General features: G+C 31.9%; 2 protein-coding genes across 2 annotated transcripts in view; both read left to right on the top strand.

The window, feature by feature from the left end:
• The window catches only part of LOC127701262 (uncharacterized), a 29,854-nt gene extending 26,512 nt beyond the window's left edge, over window positions 1–3,342 (top strand). Inside the window, exon 11 of the transcript XR_007981959.1 lies at window positions 3,114–3,342. The gene's annotated coding sequence lies outside the window, so the exon portion shown is untranslated. The remainder of the gene's footprint in view (window positions 1–3,113) is intronic.
• LOC127701296 (beta-catenin-like protein 1) overlaps window positions 1–22,546 on the top strand; it is a 370,618-nt gene that overhangs the window by 96,782 nt on the left and 251,290 nt on the right. The gene's annotated exons all lie outside the window — the stretch shown is intronic.

Genomic DNA, 22,546 nt, shown 5'->3' with positions numbered 1-22,546 from the left:
TAACTTCAAATGGCCAACGTACATTATCATAAGTTGATTTTCGGGTTCTACTAGGTGAACAATGGCGGTATGTAATAAAGATTCGTTGAAAACCTACACTGAAATCCACTCCGTTGCTACGGGGGAGTTTTCGTAAACAAAATGTTTACCCTATTTGTCTTTTTTGCAGTTAGGAATATGATTAAGTCCAGATTTTTTTTTTAAAAAAGAAATCCCAAGAATCAACAAATAAAAAAAATCAAACCGGAGGTGCACAATTAACATTTCGCGTGAAACATGTTTTTAAAGTTTCATGAAAATCCAGTCAACGGTTAAGGATGAGTTCCTAATGAAAATTAAAGTGTATACTAACAAAATGGACATGTGATTACTATATATATATATATATATATATATATATAAGTCTTAAAGATTTGCGCAACGGTACTAATTTAAGATGGTAAAATACGAAGATGATGTTATAAAGTCGTGTTGACGAATATTTCGGCTAAACAAATAGCCTTCGTCAGTGTCGATAATTTTAACAATTTTTTTTCTATGTTTTCTAGAAATATTTTATATTATATGCTACAACATAAATGGAAAACAATGTTTTGTCATGATAATCAGGCACCAAGATTATTACAAAGTTTACATAGTTATATAAACACATAAATAATGACTAGAAATATATGCAGGAAACAATCTTTTTGTATAAATATGCACGATGCATGATGTATGAACATTCCCTAGACACCTAATTTGTTATCAAACTGCAATGAGCACGGTGTATTCTTTTTGTCATGAATATGAGAGATTATTTTCCTTACGTTTGTCTTATTTCTTTATGAATTGTAAAATTTGTGGACCTTTTATTATGAAAAAGATTTCTTTATTGATCATAAATTGATCTCCTGGGATAAAAAGAATCTAAATCAGACAGACATGTACAATAAATGATTCTGAAGGGAGAAAGAGTTAGTTTTAGATGAAAATATTGCCATAAAAGATTGATAGGAATAATTGCCTGAGTCTCCTGAGAAATCGAAAAGGCGACCCGAAATATTAAAAAAGAGCATCTTTTGACACAAAGACTGACAGATATAAAATATATATAATCCATCAACGTTTTTGCCTTGTGGTTATATAAAATTGTTTTAAAGTGTTTAATGCTGTCTTTCATGCAATATCAAAACAATTCCCAGATATAGAATCCTTAGTTTAATATGCATTATAGTGATTTCTTTGCAGATGTTACTTAATAGACATATCAGAGATTCACTTATCGTTCGACAATACAAGGCCGCATTGGTCTTGCAGGAAGGTCACCCACCCTATATCTTGCAATTATCTCCTACTACTATAATGAGAAACGAAAATCCGAGAGTAAATTTCGGACTTTAAAACGGAAACAAAAAAAATGGAAAAGAAGGAATGTAGTTGTGTGTATATGGTTCTGTGATTATATCTCCCCTTTTAAGACAAAATTGGAGCAAAGTTTCGTTAGATCAAAAACAAGTATTTGCTTTGCAGGAATGCGAAGATCTTAACACTAACAATATGCAAGACTGCTTTGAATAAACTCTGATTTAATTTGAAACCAAGTTTTTGGACCAAAAATACAAGTCATATGACTAATTTGTTATGCGGACACTGTCCTAAGATCATAACTTTGAAAGTTTCCAGCCGACTCAGGAACTGATACAATTGTGGATCTTGGTAATATGATTTTTAAATTGATATATGATATGTGCTATTGTTATATTTAAGATAAGAAAAATGATAAGAAACGTATTAGTTACCAAAATAACAATAGTTTAACCAAGTGAATTCAAAACCGAAGAGATTGTTCATGTGATAAATTGGTTATTTTTTATTCGATCACAAAAGTTTTGTTTCATGCCCTCCATCATGCATCACATCTTTTCAAGTTGACATAAAATACTGTAACCAGCTAAACAACACATTTATTACTCATGTGTGTCCTTTTCGGTGTCAATTTGCTCTTCAACGTGTATTTTGTTGGATTATCAGTGCTTACTTTCGAACACCACCAAGAAGAAACACATTTTCGAGTATGGAGTTCGTTTGGCTATGCGGGATGTTACATACGTAGTCACGTCCAGTTGAAATTAGGACGTTAAATCTGATGCTCAGTGTAGAGAGAACGACCCTATCTCTGCCGGTTAGAGCACTGACACAACTCAATGAAGAGTTCGTAGGTGGCCTGTTGCATAGTCAAATATCTGCTAGTAAAACCATTGCTAAAGTATGACATACGTTTGGTTGTGCGGGGTGGATAAATACAGAGACACATCTAGTCGGAATCTGATGCCCCCGTATAGAGTGAATGACTCGCCCTTTGCCGGTTAAAGAAACATTGCAACAACTTGACGAGGAGTCCGTTGGTGCCCCGTTGCATAATTAAATGTCTGCTCCTATCTATTATCAAAATTTCCCGTTTTTCATCCCGGTCGGTCTTCATTACAGAACCTATTTCCCTTAATATTATATCAGTATATGGAATATTCGTTTTCATCGGTTACTAGGCCAGCTTACTTATTTTCAATTTTGAAGACAATTGTTTCCCGAATATAGTGATACAGAATATTAATTTCCATCCTGTCATAGGCAATATTTTTTATTTTCAGTTCTTACCAGGCCAAAATATTCATTTCCCAAATCCTCCTGTCCCCACTCCCCAAAAATTCAAACGGTCGTCCCCTTTACATGTACAATCGTCAATATGACATTATTACCGATTTTGTTCTTGACTTGTTCCTTACTACTGAGCATGACTAAATGGAATCGTCTGACGGGTGGCATAGCAGGAGAGACGATGCATCTTTTTTTTAAGTATGTTTGGAGTTCACGCGAATCCAATTGTTTTCTCTACAATTTTTGTCTGTTTTAAATATGGACTTAAGAAATTTAAACATAAATCTGTAATTTATAATTAAACTTTTAACATATTTTGATGGTAGATTGATTATTTATTTGCATGATGCTAATTTTATTCTAGACACTAAGTGCAAACATTCATTTCACCTTGTTGATACTATGTAAGCTTTCTTTTCACTATACAATTAGTTCACTTTCTACAAAATTTTATTTTTCACATGTTTGATTTTTAGATTCCATGTGCTAAGTTACTTGGTATTTTGATCCAGCGACTGCAGTCTACATAAAAAAAGGAGATGAGGTATGGTTGACCACAAGACAACTTTCCAAATTCATCCAGAGACCAACTAACGTAGATGTTAGCTATAGCTGCTACTAGGTAGCTTATTTACCATGAACTACAACTAACGTTTTGTAAAAAAAATATCTACACTTGACTAGAAGGTTCGTGGTCATTTTCAATCATTTAGCGTAACAATTTGTTTTAAATTTTATCAATTTTCAACTTATTCTCTTCTCAGAGGTCAACTTCGTTGATGGGCTAATCATTAGACATACGGTAGATGGTCCCTTAAGTTTTGCTTTGGAATTGTTTTGATATAATTAAGTTTAAAGAACGTGATTGGTTTTGTTGTACACGAGACAAAAACACATCTATAAAAGAACACATCGCTTGTGTTGTGGTTCTTTCTTTGTCCGGGCAGTCGTTGGTGTTTTTTCCCTAATAACTCTATATTATTACATTAAATTTCTTCAAAAAATACCATAAAACTCCTCTTTAGATTAAAATATAACTTCTGCTATGTGAGAAGGGTACTAGTTTAATGCCATCTTTTAAAATGTTGCTGTGATTGTATTAAAATATTTCAAATAAAAAAAATTAAATCAGATGAACGAATTTTTTTTCGCTTATAAAAGTTGACATATACGTCTGTAATTTAAGGAATGCAATGCTATATAGAAGTACATTACACATTTTACTATTTTTTATCTAAAATATTCATGTCTAAATTCTTTTATTGAATAAACACTTAAGCAATATATTTGCTTAATTTGATTTTAAAGAAATAAGTTGTAACGAACGTTTAGAGATGTTATTCTCGTTTAACGATTCTGTTGTTCTGCAGGAATTTCATTTCATTTTGGCGACGGATATAAACATTTCAAGGAGCTTACGTATCATTAATTTTTTCTGAATTATGTCTCGAAAAGCATCAAATCGTACGATTTTGTATTAATTTATTTTAAATCTTTTTTCTAATACTGGTCATAAGTAAGAGATTGGATAATTTCAGAACCACAATAAGTCCCTAAAGTGTCTTTAATAATCTGACGGAACCCATAGATTTGTGATTATTTAAGACATGGTTATTTTGACGAGAAATCTTACGAGTGTCATACTTTTCTTTTGGGTATAATACCATCCATTCTTTATCTAAAAACAAGATTATTCCAAGAACTTAAGAACGAATATTCCGTCTAGAGAAATAAAATTGAAGATAATAAATGGTTATGGTTGACAAGGTGATGCATTTTTATTATTATAAATGAAAATCCTGGAACACTTGTATTGTTTCTGATATCAATACTGAGTGGGGTTAATGTAATGAAGGGCGAAGAAAGTCACGCAATTTATGTGATTTATTTTCTTTATTACAAAAAGGATATGGAGATGAAACTTTTATGACAAAAGGGCGTTTGAACCATATTTTCATTAATAGAGACTTCTTCGGATGCACAAATGTACTGATAGACAATAGGGGATTCCACTTAATTACTGTTTCGACATTTAATTTTCAAAACAATCAAACTTAACGTAAGAATATAAAGAATAAAGACAGCATGTTTCATTATGATAAAAAATGTCAGATAAAATAAAACAAAAGTAATCTTCCCTTCTAGTTGGACATGCAGTGACCCGACCGTTTCGCAAATGATTGTTTTGCTTTGTTTTTTTCTTAGTTTTTAAAATGAAAAGTCGTATATATCATTAACCCTGTTAACTATTTCTTGAACATATGTGCTATTTAACTTGTTACAATTAGAAAGTTAGAAAGCAACAAGGCAGGTTTTCAGACAAACAAAAAAATTACGTATTCTGACTGTTGTTCAGAGTTGTAGTCTCTGGTTATATATTTAGACGTATACCGATTGTGTTCCTCTGGGATTTTTTTCCATATGCACATAGTGGTTTTGTGTCATGAATTGAAATATCCTATCATTTCTTTTCAATTGTGAAAACTGAAAACTAACGCTTTGGCCAATACTTTCATTATAAAATGGGAGTAATTTAAGGTGCTTCGGAAGGGTTAGAGAATTCTAAATAGCATGCGACATCTATCGTATTGTCAAAAGCACTAATTCTTATCGTTATTGCAAGGCAACCAACAACAACAACAACAACAACAACAACAACTAGTGTCATACATTTGTGTGAAACACTTCGAGGAATATTCGACGATCGTCATTATTTACATATACATTTTGTACTTAATTATTTGATTTTTACTTTTTTTTAATTAATGTTCCACAATATAACAACGCAATTTGTACGATATGAAAAACAAAAAAAACAGCATTTTAAAAAATGCCATTGTTTGTGTATATTCTAAAGCATATGATCAATTTGGGAAAGCAAATAAATGCATTATCATATATCATTGAGTTATTAGGAAATAATATCCTTATAATGTCATGAACTCAGAAAATAAGTTATTATAGCAAGGCAATGCGTTATGATTAATTGATGTCACGTCTCGATAGTAAACGATCCATTAGCGCGGGGAAACATAACAGATGGGGTTAATTCCATAACTGTTCATAACTAGAAATAAACCATTGGATAGAAATTGTGTGAATTATTCACAGACAGTTATATTGCTTCTTATTTATTTAACAAAAACAATCTATCATTTTGTAATATTGAATCATATTGGTCTTTATTTGCTGTCGACGTTCTTTCGATTTGTAAAGTTATGTATGACTTTATTCCTTTGACAAGAAATGATATGACGCGGATGCTAAAGACACGGCAATCCGACGAAAAAGGACTAAAACTATAATGATGTTTCTCATCTTGTCATTTTTTTTTCAATGATGAACTATTCTGACGACACCTTGCAAGCCAGACCAAAAGGTCCATCGATTTCAGTATACTCTTCGATGTTCATTGATAACTGGAACATATATCTTTTGAAGGAACATTTCAATGAAAAATGAACAGCTTACACGAGTAGTACGGTTGAGGCAAATAAGGAAACAGGAAATGCTTACTATCCCGGAGCACACGAGTTCAATCCGATTTGGGTTCGTGTTGCTCAATCTTTATTTTTCCGTATAGGGTTTTGTAAACTTTTGTTTGACATTTTTTGTTTTTTCTCCTTTGGTCATGGTTCTTTTGGTTTTCATTTTCTCTTTTGGATCTTTCTTTTTTGCATATCATACTTGAAAATACCATCTCCCTATAAATTGTGCCCATCGTTGCCAGAGAACAATGGCAATTGAAACCTTTAATATGATTGATAAAGCACCTGTTTGATTACATTATTTATCATATGTAAAAGATTGTACATATTTTTTTAGATATAAATTGTATCCCAGAAATCCCATAAGTAAAATCAACAGAGTTTGGTAAGAAAAGTTTTAAATTTACATCTGCTACTTTGTGGAACAGCCTTCGTTAACATTTCAAGACTGGAAATAGTTTCTCAATTGAAAAGCCTCATACAGCCCTAAAATGGATCAGAATATCCTTGTTCTAATAATGCTTTTGATTTTAAGTTGCGTGCCAATTTTTGTTTTGCTTGAAATTTTTAGTCGTGCTTTGCATGTTGTTCTATATGACTGTGATGATAAGTTTCATGTATGCCTTTGAATATGCGCTTAATCCGTTATCTGCATGATTTTTGTGTTTATGTAATGTGAAAAATGCTCCAAAGAGATTACGTTTGTTTTGATATATGAAACAGAGCCAAAGTAAAACTTTCGTATTCGAATTCGTTTTTTGATAAAAGACTTTATAATCATAACAACTATACAAAAAATGGAACCATCAAAACCTTTTTAGTAATAAAAGACAAAAAGTAAGATTGGAATTTGCAACTGTATAACTAAGGTTTGAAGCTGAAGCACATTTACAATCTATATCTATGAATTTAATTTTTAAAGGAATCCATCGACTCGTTCTTGTGTCTTTACATGTGTGAAGTTTACCCCACAAAACTGCACATTTCCAGTTGTTTTTGCAATGTTTGTTTCTTGCATATAGCTACATTTTTTTATGTATATAAAATTGAGTGTTTTAGTATTTTTCTATTTGTTGTCGCATCAACCATTTTATTAAACGACATGTTTCCTATATCTTTCAGTTTGCATGAACAGTTTTCATCATCTTCCAGTGTATGTTTTGCAGTTGCACTACCGAGTACAAGTAATTGTTAACATCTGTCTGGAAAAAAACTACGTACCAAGACACCTGTAAACATGGCTTTATAGTGACGTCTCTCACAGACTAAAGTTTACATATCATTGACGCTTGTAAATCTTTTGGAAACCATATCTGCATTTTAAATACTTTGTTAGGAATTTCAGTAATGTTTTGACTAAGTACGGAGTAGTGGAGTTTTTTTCAACCATTTATTCATTTTTCTACAATATCTGTAGGCCCATTTACCGAAGTGCATACCACTTTTGTCATCTTTTCAAGATTTTGTTTAGTAATGTAGGAGTTTTTTTAATTGCTATCTTCTGCTAAAACAAAGCACCCACTCAGTGCTGAAAGAGGAATTGCGTGCACAAGTCAAAATGTGTTGGTAAAGCCTTAAACCTTCGTTGAAGGGACAGAAAATTTCCTTAACTCCTGAATTAGATGTTCTTTTCATGTACAATTCCTAATATATATATATATATATATATATATATATATATAAACAAGTCTAAATTGAAAACAACGTTCAAACCTATGATTGCGTTGGATAAAAACCGCAATTTTTATACGTGTGCATGCAAAACAAATTTCTTTGTAGAGGGGTCTAAATACAGCACAAACAACATTTTCAATAAGACCAAAAAAGTGAAAAAGTATATTTTAACAAAACGCATTTGACTAGCAGGTCGAACAACGGATGTTCTTAAACCCTGCTGACTGCCATGGCGATTGCCAAATAAACGGATCACAGATGTAACACAATGGATCTTAATAATATTAATTTAATACCAAACAGAAAACAATAAACTTGCGGAAAAGATGGTATACCGCAAACATGTTTGCAAAAATTTGTACACCATATCCGGATTTCGACAATTTATGTCCCTTCAGTGATGTTAGGAATCGAAACGGTATTTGGAAGGCCATATAATTTACCTCAATTTTGGATTGACTCTTGAATTTTGAAGAGTCGAAATAGGATGAAGGGATCTTATAAACCCGAAGGCAAATATATATATATATATATATATATATATATATATATATATATATATATATACAAGTTAATAATACTATTTATCAATTTCAGTAATATTGCTGTTTGTTGTTGTTTTGATTTTTTTTTCAATTAAAACTGGACAAGTGCCATTAAACATAAAAGTAAGGTTAAACTAGAGTATATAATTTGGATCAAAGAGGTTTGTTATGACGAGGACAGATCGTCGATATTTTATCATTCATAACTCTAACCAGGTTAAGTTACATGCCAATAGTTGAGCGGTTTTCTTTGTCATGATGGCGATGAAAATTGATAGTTATAACAATATTAAGGCTGAATATTGTTTTGTACGGCAATCCTCTCTGACAGATTTGTGAAGATATCTTCAGCTGACAATCAAATTATGACAAATCATTCATAAATGGGAAATGATAAATATAGCTGTCTTCTTGGGTTATCAACTTTGTATCGTTGCAGCTAATTGAATCATAGCAAGCAAATGGTAGAAGCACTTTGTCATCTGAACTTCCATGATGACATTAACTAGATATGACCAGTTGCAAAAAATGCTTAATATCAATTTAGCACAGCGATATTCGAAACAAATATAGCAATGTTAAATAAAAAATTTCAAGACACAATGTAAACATGCCTTGCAATATTTTTTTCGTTTAAATTAGATTACCAGGCCAAACAAATACTCGCAAAACAATTTAATCCAACAATGCAGGAGTAAACTAATTTATGTTCAAATTGATTTATTGTATATTTATTCAAAAAGTAACGAAAACATTTTGCTAGCTAGCTTATTCTAATAAATCGCTCCAAGAAAAAAGAAGTGTGGTATACGCTTAATTTATATAGTTGTCCTCACAGTGCCATCTACGGGCGGAAAATACATTTCATTTGCGCTACAGGGTTGTTTTTCATTTGCGCCAAAAATAAATACTGCTTTTGTGCCAATTTACAAGTAAAATAAAACGGAAACGTTTTAATACAAGTTGTATCCCGAATACGAGGCTCGTATAAGAAATGTTGTAGAGTATCTCCCACTTTGATAAGTAAGTGAGTTCATACTCATTTTCATACAAATAGGAAAGCCACTTCTTTCAAGGTATGAAATTGTGTATATTCACATAATCGAGGAGACAAAATGGGCATAATTCATTTGGAGACAAATCGTATAGATATACCCCAAAAAGTTGAAAAGCAGTAATCACAACAGATGTTGACAACAAAACCATCATAAAACATTGAATGATACAGTCAACCATGGTTTATATCACCAAAAAGTACAATCTCAGCATGAAAACAAACTAATCAGTGTTAAATGTTTTCATTTTGTTTTATATTGGTGAATGTGATTTATGATGAATATGCAACATTATCATTAAAAGTCTTTTTTGGTAAATATTTATCTCTATTTACCTGTATTATTGGCGCAAATGAAATATGGTTGGTAGAGCAAATGAAATGTCATTTGACGCAAAAGCAAAGCACCGCCATCTACAGATGCGGGTCTAGGATTTGAGATAAGAGGTGGCGCAACGGTAATCAGCTAGATGGGATATTGTTTTCGTGTTTTATGCCAAGAAATGAAGTTTTTATATTTTGATTACGAATATGTAATTTAACACTTCTATTTGAACTCTTTCCAACGTATTTCATGTTTTATTGATTATTTCAATTTGCCAGTATACTCTCATCTCTTGCTTGAGTTTCTTGACAGACCAAAATTGATGTTCAAAACCCTACACAGTAGAGGTAATCTTAGGCAGGATTATGGACGTCCCTTTGCTTTATATATACCTGGTTAACTTTTTCAAAGAGAAAAAACAGAAAAAAAAATCGCCGAAGTACAGATCGACAATATCACATACCGAAAATTTATTAACAGGATCCTAACAAATACTAGTATACGGGTATCCTGTCCTCTTTTCCTCGATTATGACATCACCGAATGTGACTTATTCGTACTAATCATAAGCGACACTACAGATTCTGTTTACCCGCCAGCAGCACCTTTGATAACCTGAGGTTTTTGACGGGGTTGATGTTGCTCGGTCTTCAGTTTTTTTATGTAGTGTTTGGCAGAATGTTGTTTGTCTCATCAGTCGTCGTTTTTTTTTTTTGCCATGGTGTTGTCGGTTTTCTTCGACTTATGATTTTTATATAAATTTGGTATCGTTTGCCTTTTCTTTAATCAAAGTTATATAAACGGAAGGGTTTAAAAATGTATCCCATGTCTAAATTTATATGCTAAAATAGATATGATTCAATATAAATTAAAATTACTTGTTTTAAAGCAATTAAATTATGACACAGTATTCATATATTGTCATTTTCCCGAGTCGAGTGAAGCAAAACTGCATTGCATTCACAGAACTATAAAGTTTGCACTTTGAACCGGGCTGTTATATAAAAGACGTCGGATTTACTTTCTACTGTTATCTTTAATTGTTGAAATCGGAAAAATATTTGGAAAATTAAATTTTGTTAAAAAATGTCCATGGTCTTTAAACAATATAGCTGTATATATTTCGTACTAATTTCAAATGAGGTTATACGTTAATCTGTCAGTTGTTCAACACAGAACTTTTTTTTTGTTGAAATAAAAAATCAATAAACCTAATAAAATAATAAATAAACAAATTAAACAAGTGAATATTCATTCCATACTATTTGTCATTTGTATAATACTAGGATTTTGAAATGACATTTTAATTAAAATTCAGACTTTGGCAAAGCTCCAGTTTGTAAATTAACAAAACGACAACAGAGAAAGAACATATTAAGAGCATCAATCATTTAAAGAAGCGACAGAAAATTGTTATTAGATATCATCATTTACCAACCGCCATGACATCTCATGCTTAGAAACAGTAACTAAAATTGAATGAAAGATGATAGAGGTCAATACTATATCTAAAATAACTGTACTATCATTTCCTTAATGAGAAAGCCCCTCTTAGATGTTCTGAAGATGTGAATTATACATGGTTCTCAGACATTTTATCGACTAAATGATATATATTTCATTGATGGCACTGCGTGCTCCAACAAATACCAGTTATTTAGTTTATATTAAGCATAAAGTAATTATTACTCGACCCCGTCATCAATTTCAATGCTCTATTGTTGATCTCTATAACCCAATATTATACAAAATTAATTAACTTTCACGTTATTGACGCAGAGATGCTCGCTTATTCCATGCAATATTTTATTGAAATAAACACATTTCAGACTTTGTTCAGATGGCAAAGGAAAAGACAAGATTAATGAAACGATATAAAAAGGTCAAATATTAGTTTTAGTATTTTGTTCTATACGAGTTGTTCTCTCCTTGAATTTGATGGAATTCAGCTTTGTTGATTTGTTCATGTAGACACGACTTAGGTAATTACTATATACTCTTTGTATGTGTCAAAACTTTTCTGTATTCGATTAAAAGACGAATCTAATAGTTGCAAATTTTGACACGCAACAAAAAGCAAATATTTTGGTGACCTAGATGTTGTAGATTGTCTGAACACCTTGATTTATATTATACACGTGTTATTGTTCCAGCGGATAAGCCATCTAAAAATACTGTCTTCACAGGAAAACAAATCATTGTTTATAATGCTTTTCTATAAAACTTAGAATCAACGATTCATCTGATAATCCCATGTTCAATTTACCGGTACATCCTATTCCAAGAATGAAAGTTTTCCAGCGGCGTCCATGATATATGGGTATTTTAAAACATATTTAAAGATTAACTTAAATTTTGTTTCAAATGATATTCACATTAATTTTACAACAAAATCAAAACGATTGACTATACAAGCTCTAATTTTAAAGATTGTTCACACTATCTCATTGGACGGTGACTCTTTTATAAGAATGGTAATCGCAGATCTCACCTTTTTGTCACAGATCGAGAATTTATATTGAGTAAGAACCGCACTGATTTCAATATAACAAATATAGAAAAGATCATGCTGCTTGAGTTCTTGATCGATAAACGAAATGATATTTGTTGAGTTTGATGAACTGGCTCTTTAATGGCATTCGGTATACAAATGGACATTAACTATGCGCCCCTACTAGGTAATTTGCTATTACAATCGAACCTCGGATAAGTCGAATACATTGGTCCGGTCTCTTCGACTTCGACATAACGAGGTTCGACTGTATATACTTGTACGAAGGCCAATTTACAGCTGAAATCTTTGATGTGTACTTCTTGCATAAAAGTATAGTTTATTGAACTGTTAAGTGAACCATGAAGTCTTTATTGGGTATTGTAAATATAGAAATATATGGTCAAACATTTTCCCCATTTATCCTTTTGTTATTAGTCGTGTTGTTTGATTGACTATAGTAATGATATATTGTACCTTTGTAATGACTTTGAGATACATTTGTTAGTACTGTCCTTTAATGATTGCAAACATATGTAAAATTTGCGATATTGTGTAAAAAACTCCCTTTAACAGCATAGTATAGTGTGGAGTAAAATTTTGATTATATGGATATATGTTTTACTGATGAAAACTCTTTTTATTTCAATATTTACTGGTCATGATATTTTTCTTCATTACAATAACGTTTTATAATCACCTCATGTTTGAATGATTTAAAAACTTTACACGAGCAATTTATAGTTGGAAACCGCCTGTCTCCACTAAAATGCGTTAACTCAATGTTAAAGCGTACAAAAAAGCGAAAAAAGTAATGTTGTTAAGTAAAATTGCATTGAAAATTTTATACCTTGTTGCAATTCTATAGATTCAGACTAAATACCACTAAGTTTAATCAATGGATACGTCATGTGATGAACATTACATAGCCCATTATTTGATCAATGTTAAGACCTCATTGCACTCAATACTAAAGAATAGTTTAATAAACATCAATGCAGAGGTACTTAAACTATATATGTATTTTGAAATTAAAATATTCCTATTTCCATCGGCATAGCTTTTATATATCTCTTTTCAATCTACTAAATTATCCTACTTACGTCAAACTTTTAATGGTTTCATTATAATATTAAAGAAAGTATAAAATTTGCATAAAATTATTTTATATGCATGGCTTCAATATTAAATTTCAGAAAATATACAAAACATTGAATTAAATTTAGACATATCAATTATAGGTATAAAACTATAACTATACAATTGATAACTGATTTTTTTTATTAACTGAAAAGGCTTTGTACTTATCCAGAGGATAGAATTTCCTTTGGTACTATAAATTCACATCTCAATTGTGTCCAGTTAGCTATTGTAAAAGATCTGTGATTGAGAAACTAATTATTCTACTAGAAAACTAGGATATAAGTATCACAATCTACATGGTTAACCTTTTATTAACTGTAAAACACAACTAAATACTTGTTGAAGCTTCGCCTGATGAGGTATTAAAATTGACAAAGAAATGAATTTGCACGTACTTATTTTACTTGTTCGTTGTTATCGTTTTTTTTTTTTATACAATTTTTTTTTTTTTTTCGAAAAGTCTTTAAATTTGAGAACTTATTGATCTCTTTTAAATAAGGAGATTTGGTATGATTGCCAATGAGCCAACGCTCTGCCAGAGTCCAAATGACGTGAATGTAAACAACTATGCTATTGGACAAAGTTCAGCCTTCAGCAATGAGCAAAAGCCGCACCTCATAGTTAACTATAAAAGGCCCCGACATGACAAAATTTGAAACAATCAAACGAGAAAACAACGACCTGATTTATGACAAAACAATAAACGAAAAAAAAATATGACAGACAGCATCGACAACCAATGAAATGTCGGTATATGGAATATGCAGGTTTATATCTTTATGACACGTGGTCTAGGTTTGTAAAGGGGAAGTTTTTCGCACATCAAGTTAAACTGGTTTAACCCCACGGCCTGTACCAACTTTGGCTAAATATGGTCGATATGTTGTTCGTTGATAATGTCTTTCTTTGTACGTCTTTTTTGCAGAAAAGTACCTTGGTGGTGACTGGTGTGGTCTTTTGTACTGTCCAGTATTTTTGGTAATTCTTGTTCTCCTTTTGATGTACCAACTAACCCAAACAAACATGTTTAACACATACGTATTTTTTCTGTCACAAAGGGACTTCTGGAGCACCTGAGACCACGCCCGATTTTTGGTGGAGTTCGTGTTGCTCAGTATTTTTTTTTATGTTGTGTTTTGTAAACTGTTGTTTGTCTTTTGATAGTTTTTCGATTTTTGCTTTGGCATTGTCATTTTGTTTTCGTCTTATGAGTTTGGATGTCTCTTTTGAATCTTTCGCCTTTCTTTTGCAGTGGCTAACATTAAAACAGAATAAAAGATGATTACCCTTTACTCATTCATCAAGGTGTTCACAAGTACGGACATTTGTCAGCTTCAAGATTAGTAGACAAACAATCATTATACTTGGGACAAATATGAGACACGTTGGTGATTTTGATGAAGTAGCAGTAGAGTAGTATTAAGATCTATACATTTTTGCTTGGTAAATTATGTGATATCTGTCATTTCTGTCGTACAAACACTATCATTCAAGTCTTTACAAAATGAAAATAATTTGGGCTGATGATGAAAAATTCTCTTGTCCAATAATCAAATCGTCAATCCATCCATCAAATTGGAAAGAATCGTTGGCATTGATAATATCTTTCTAATACTGAAAATTGAAGAAATGTCAGGAGTTGAAATTAACTGGTGTTAACTTTATCCATCCATGATATAATAATTTTCTCGCGTATCATTGTCAACGTTTGGAAGCATTTCTCTATAATTCTGAGTTCTGATAACTCTATTCAGCCGTGTATTTAGACAATTATTTAAGACGTTTATTGCGGCCCTGTCATGTCGCTCAATTTTATTGTCAATTCCTTCACGTAAAAGCATTGATCACATCAGAAAATAATAACCTTATTTATACTTTGATAACGATTTTTATACAATGATGGATAGATTCCATTTTTACCATTTATCAAACCATGTTTTGGAATTCTTCAATATGTCCAAACATTGGAAAGTTTTATGGATCCATATTAACCCATGTCTGACACCCTTGAACTATTAAAACTAAACAAACTGATTAAGATAGACTTACAATTTAAAAAACAAAGATAGGTCAAACTCCTGATTTAATCATTGAACATGATATCAATTATATATTGAAATGAGCAGCTCGCACTCACGCAGATACGATTAAGTACTTAAACAGTTTACTTTTTATAATAGAAATCCACGAAATACAAATTACAGTTTTGTAACATTAAACGAGACCAAATTTGATGCAAAATCCAAAATGTTTATTCAGTGATGCTTGAATTAAATATAATTTTAATACACAATTTAGAGACAGATTTTCATGAGCCACAAATGTTCTGAAATTCCGAGAAATGACATAAAGCTATGGGTATTTGCTACAATATGTACTTGCTTAATTTGTATTTAGAATAAGTTATATAGATCTTTTTAATTATTTTGAAAAATTGCAAATTCCGGAGTTATAAATCTATCTTACTTTTTTATTGTATGCTTTGATTAACGTTCAAAAATGGACAATTATACACTGAGAATCTTCAAGAAGGTTGTCCAAACAGAAATACTCATATTAAAGTCACATTCAAATGTTTGTTATAGTAATCAAATATAAAAAAATACAAGTAAAGGTAGGATGATCACATTTAGAAGCGAATGTTTTACAATTAAAAGTAAAATTAAAAACCAATTGTTCAGAGAACACTCAGTTAGATATATCATATCCAGCGTCAAATGATAGCTTATTGACACTGATTCCAAAAATATATGGTTTCTATACATTTGTTTCTAAATAAGGGAGATAAATTGTTACTTCCGGTTTGATAAGTCACTTCCAGTTTTATTTGATAGTTTACTTGATACTGATTCCAAAAATATACGGTTCAATATACTTTTACATTAAATAAGTACAAAAAATAGCTACTTCCGGTTTACACCAGGTCACTTCCGGTTGGCTTTTCCATAGTCAAGTGGCTTGCCACGTAATGCAAAAAGTACCATGGCTTTATCATGTATACACATGAGGTAAAAGCAAAGGTCAAAATCTAGAACGTCAATTTTACCTATGACCTTGAGCTCAATTTCAAGGTCATAAACCAAGGGCTTCAAATCAAAAGACTATAGGTCTTAATTATATATGGTTAATGAGTTATATCACTATATGCTTAACTTTTAATAAAAGATGGGAGAAAACTCCAATTTAATGTTAGCGTACCCTTTTAACCAAAAGTTATGTGTTACGACATGTCGCAACTTACACTTTAGTAAAAATATGTTGTCGATATCTTATACGGTTTTTGAAAAGAATTGAAAATAAGTCAAAATCTAAATTTAAAATATGACCTTGACCTCTGACCTTGACCTAATTTTCTTATTTTTGGATCAAGGACCTTAAATCAAAAGATCCTAGGTCTCTATCACTTACGGTTTACAAGATAGAAATGCATATCACTTATATCAAATGCATAAGGGGAAATAACTCTCATATGGAATATTCATATCGCTTCGGTCAAATAGGACAAATCATGCAAAGGATATGACAAGCAATTTTATAAAATAAATTTGTCGCTTTCTTTTCCGGTTGCGGAGGAGATGCAGTCACAAAGAAAACAGTGTTCGGGGAGATAACTCCTACAAAGAAAATTGTCCAGCTTAGAATGGGTGAAAATAAAATGCGCATAAACTGTATGATACTATATAAGAAATATCTAAGCGACATCTTGCGAAACAAAAATTTTACGTGAGAACAAAATTTGGCGGAAGAAAATAATAATAATAATAATCAGAACAAATACAATAGGTCTTTCCACAGAAAAGTGGAAAGACCTAATAACAAAACTCTATTCGCAAATTTAGATCAGATAAACTCGAAAAGAGACAAAAATTAACAAGCACACAATGATCACAAAACAGGTACATAATGATCCCCAAAACAGGTACACAATGATCGCAAAGCCGGTACACAATGATCACAAAAACAAACGTATAATGATCACAAAACAGGTATTCAGGTTACACAAGAGATGGCAATACGAACTCTTATGAAAACCAAAGTGATACCGAATGCTTCAGAAGGATGAACTGATTCTGGCTGACTACGGGAATTTTCCTTGTCAAAGCCTATATTTTTAATATCTAGTGTGGAAACTTGATTTATCAAAAAAATTTGACCAAAGTAATCTTAAAACATGCACCTAATGTAATGTAATGCCTAATGTATGTGCTGACGTTCACCATGAAACCATTATCCGTCATGTAGAAATGAGTTAAATATTCTGGCACTTGTTTTTACTTTGTATGGTCCAGTGCTTATGTTTATACTTCTTGTGTGTTCTTTTAAAGCTCACGTAGCCAACGAGTTTAAATGAAGACGGAGCTTGAATTTAAATATCATTGTTATGGACTTCTACACAGATAAATTATACACTTATACGAATAAGTGTGCACCAATGCTTCAACAATCCCGAAACAATCCAAACTAACCAAGACTCCTTTATATCGATCAAATGAGTCAAGTCATTACCATCTGATTTTTATAGTTTGTTCTTATGTTAGTTTGTTCTTATGTTAGTTGGTTGCACCAGTGTACCAAAATAGGGGAGGGTTGGCTGCCTGCAATTTTGTTTAACCCCGCCTCATACTCCATGTGTCTGTCCAAAGTCGGGAGCCTGTAATCTAGTGGTTGTCGTTTGTTGTTTTTTACATAGATCAGGCCGTTGGTTTAGTTTTACATTTCGTCATGTCGGGGCCTTTTATAGCTTACTATGCGGTATGTGAGTTTTGCTCATTTTTGAAGGCCAGGCAGTGACAAATAATTGGTTACGTCATTTGGTCTCTTATGGATATTTTTCTTGGCAATCATACCACATCTCCTTATCTTATATATTCTGGAGGTCAACACACATGCAGTCTTCATCAATGACAAGTTATAAACAACATAAATTAAAAAAATATCAGAAATACCGAAGATGATGCCATCGACACCAAAATCAAAGGCGCATAAACAGGTGGCAAAGTTTAATTAGTTTTTACAGTACAGATTAGCCCTTTTCTTTTTTATTATCACTGGTAGCGGAGTTACAAACGGTATATTAAAGTAAAAGTCGACTCAGTAACAGTATTACATAGATAGATTGATAGATATATACTCTATTATCTAAAAACTATAAGTATAAGTTTACAAAGAAACCAACAATACCAACAAACAACAAGAAAGGATTGTTACAGGATGCTGTTACGAAGTCTCCCAAACAAATTCCCAATAAGTATAACCCCCTAAGGACTCTCCCTATTGAATAAATTGAAGAAAAAAAAGTGCAAGGTCAAAGGTCAAGGTCATAATTGACTTGACCTTTTGACCTTTCAGTTGGTAATGTGTTCCCATGGTTATTACTGAAGACCCCATGCGTCTATCACTAACTGTTCTCAAGTTATAATCATTTGAAAATTATAAAAAAAAATCCCATAGGGTTCTATATTAATCCCCCCCTTTCTTTTGGCCCTCAAAATACCTCTTTATAAACCCCATTGCACAAACAAAACCCTGATTGCACCACTAAACATGTTAGTCTAACACTTTGTGGAACCCTAAAGTAATCTGACTAGAGATTTTGGAGAACAATAAATCAATAAGACATAAAAATACAATAAAATTGAAAGTAAACAAATAATGGAATTCATCACCAATATCGCCGGAGTTACATAAATACATTTCCTTTCACTGCTAACATACAACAACAAATTAACAGGGGTACAAAACCACCAATATTAAAGGAATTATGCATATTTGTGAATCTTTATATAGTCTCGGTGTACAGTATTGGTTACTACAGGTATAGAATCTATACTTTCATAAAGAACAAGCTTTTTAATGTCAATTTATGCGAACCTAATGAAAATGCATGTATTGTGTTTTTAAAATTCACGAAAGGTTCTATTTCATTCTTGTTGAAAATTTAGTAAACAACTTATTGGACAGTTTGTATTTATAATTATACTATGACTGTGAACACCTTTGGGGTAATCGCAAAATATAAACAATTAGCCAGATATAACCCAATAACATTAAATGAAACAAAAAATATGTTAATGTAGTCAATGACAACAACACCAACTCTTGGCTTTGGCTTTTGGTATAGGCTTTGGATAGGGTTTGGTGTGGGTTAAACACACCTCCTTAAGTTGTACAGTTTTTCTAATGCATAACAGTGTTTCAAACTGTAAAATATCAATTGAAAGACGTAACTCATCAAAGTTTATTAATTGTGTTCCTCTTTTTATCATTTCCCTGTGTTAGGCCTGCTAGCCGGTGCTTATGTACTGGTTTAATTGTATTCTGATATAGATATTGATAATTGAGAAAGTAAGTTTATTAACTAATTGATGTACAACGGATCTCAATCTGAGCCTATTCTCTCGAATGTGTTACACTCCGGATTTTTTTACATCCTTTCTTTCGTGTTATTTCAGTTTTTATGCTCATTTTTTCAACGATTTTATGGATTTTCAATATTTGGTTTCAGTCAAACTCGTTGACAAATATGTCATTCGGAATACGCATAAGGATGTACTTGCAGCATTATATCAACATTGGTATCCTGTAACTGTGTTTTACGGGAAAAGAGAAAAAGAAATAGAATATAAAACTCGATTTTTTTTTAAATTTTGTAATACAAAGACGATCCAAATGCTTGTAAAAAAACTAATTCCAAAGGTGCAACCAAACTTTAGCATAGAAAATGTGATTTGGAACAAAAGATTTTAAAAGCATGATTTGTAAGCTGAATAAGAGATTGTCTCTATTCCGATTATAACAACTAAATATTTATCTATCAAGATCTAAACGTATTTATTATTCTTTAACTAAGATAGATCTAATCAGGCTATTAATATGTGTCTTAGAAAATTGATGAATTTCTCCGCAGGAGAATTTAGATCATTTTCAGATTGGATTGCAAGCGGAAACCATTTTATTTCTATATTTTCTAATTTAGCTTCTTGTGATTTGATTCGCATTCATCATTTATTCGGGATCATTCTGGACTCTGATATAAAATTACAGCTCTAGCAAATGAATATGGAGCTTACACCCATCTCAAGAGAGAAATTGGTCATCTTGACGGAAGGCACTTTGCTACCCACTATCATTATCCCCATCTGTAGATTTATTATACTTCATAATGTTCTTTTTATTGATTGCTTGTTAGTTTTGCGGAATTAGAAAAAGATTTTCGATACAGATGACACAACAAGACAAACGGTAGCAACACATCTGTATACTTTATTTTTCTTACGATTTTCTTAGCATAAGGAACAACGCTTAAAGGGTACTCCTTTCTTTATAAAAGAATTTTGCATCGCAAATTCCTTTAAATACGCCTGGTGTGGTTAGGTAATAAAAAGCCAGGGAATTTATCATACAGGCTAAACCTGACTCATTTCAGAAATATTGAATTGTCTATCCTCGCAAATTATATTCCGCAATCACTCGACCCTAGTAAATGGCACCTGGACCAGGTCCAGTCAATTACCTCCAAACGATTGGTGATCCAATTATACATCACAATTTTTTTTAATTGATTACTTTTATAGAATATTTGCTAACAATTACCATATCTAGCATAGTCTTCATCATATTCTATGATACAGAACGTATTTTGCAATGTAAATATTGAACTTCAAGTTAAACATTTCGTGGTTGCGTTGCAATCGAAGGATAGAGATATTAATAATATAACATGCATTATCTGTGCCTAGTTGTTTAAAGGCTTATTTGGTAGACACCGCAGGTTTGTTTTCGATATGGACTATCGTTATTCATTAGTTTGAAGGTTTCTACATGTATTGCACACCACACGTTTATTTAAGATATGGACTATCGGTACCCATTTATTTGAATGTTTCTCTGCGTTGCAAACCGCGAGTTTAATTGTTAACGATACTGATTAACGGTACCAACTAGTTTGAAGGTTTCCGAGTTGCACACCGCGAGCTTTGACGATACTGAATTTTGATTTTCATTTGTTTAAAGGTTTTTGTGTTGCACACCGTGAGTTTATTGACGATGTGGACTCTCAATACTCATTTGTTTAAAGGTTCCTGAGTTTGTTAACAATACGGACTATTGGTATCAATAAGTTTGAAGGTTTCTGAGTTTCACACCGCGAGTTTATTGAATATACTAAATTTTGGTTCTCATTTGTTTGAAGGTTATTGTGTTACAGAGCGCAAGTTTATTGAAGATCTGGAATTTCAGTATCGTCAACAAACATGCAGCGTGCATCACAGAAACCTTCAACACAAGCCCATATCACTTAAAGGTTTTTGCACAACAAGAGTTTATTGACGATGCAGAGAATTCGCATCTATTAGTTTCAAGGTGTCTGTGTTACATACCGCACGATTGTTTACATAAACGGACATCTGGTTTACTGAAAGCTGAACACATTTAATCTATAAAATATTCCCTCGCTTAAAAGTTGTATATATATTTATTTATATAGTAAGTGTAGCATATCTGAAGGGGCTATTCTGGTTAAGGTAAATATAGCTTCTAACGAGTTTTTTTTTCTTTTTTTTATGAAATTGTATCCATTTGAAAATTAGTCATATTTAGGCTTGTTTTCAAATTGACCGAAATCAAAAATCCGATTTTGGTATTAGTATAATTTTACCCTGTACAAATCGCTGTTATACGAAGAAATAAGAATTATGTATTAACAACATTTACGGTAGCAAATTTACTACAACAGATTCACATTCTGACGATGACTGTCTCTCCAGTGAAGCTCAAGGCCAAATTCTTTGAAACTTCAAAACTTAATACAATCGATGAAGAACTGGTAAACCAAAAAAAGGATCAAAAGTAAAGCCAAACCCAGACATATGAAATGAGTGTGAAAACTGCGAATTTTAATCAAACCGTATTTCCTTGCCAGTGAGGTACTGTCAATTATGCTGGTGATACCATCAGGGATTAACAGTCCACCAGCAGAGGTATCGACCCAGTGGTAGTAATAACATTAACTATACAAATATAACTGCACCTGATGTACATCGACAATTAATGTCCCTTCAGTGTATCTTGATAATGATATATAATGTTCATTTGCAAATGCCGGTTTCGTTGTTGTCTTTTTTGAGAATTGAGAGGAGTATTTAATTACTTTGTTTTTGTGACAATTCTCGTTTTGTACCATATATTTGA

The sequence above is a fragment of the Mytilus californianus genome, unplaced genomic scaffold (assembly GCF_021869535.1).
Source record: "Mytilus californianus isolate M0D057914Y unplaced genomic scaffold, xbMytCali1.0.p SCAF_5, whole genome shotgun sequence".
Classification (NCBI taxonomy): domain Eukaryota; kingdom Metazoa; phylum Mollusca; class Bivalvia; order Mytilida; family Mytilidae; genus Mytilus; species Mytilus californianus.
This window is presented reverse-complemented; position numbering and strand designations above follow the sequence as displayed.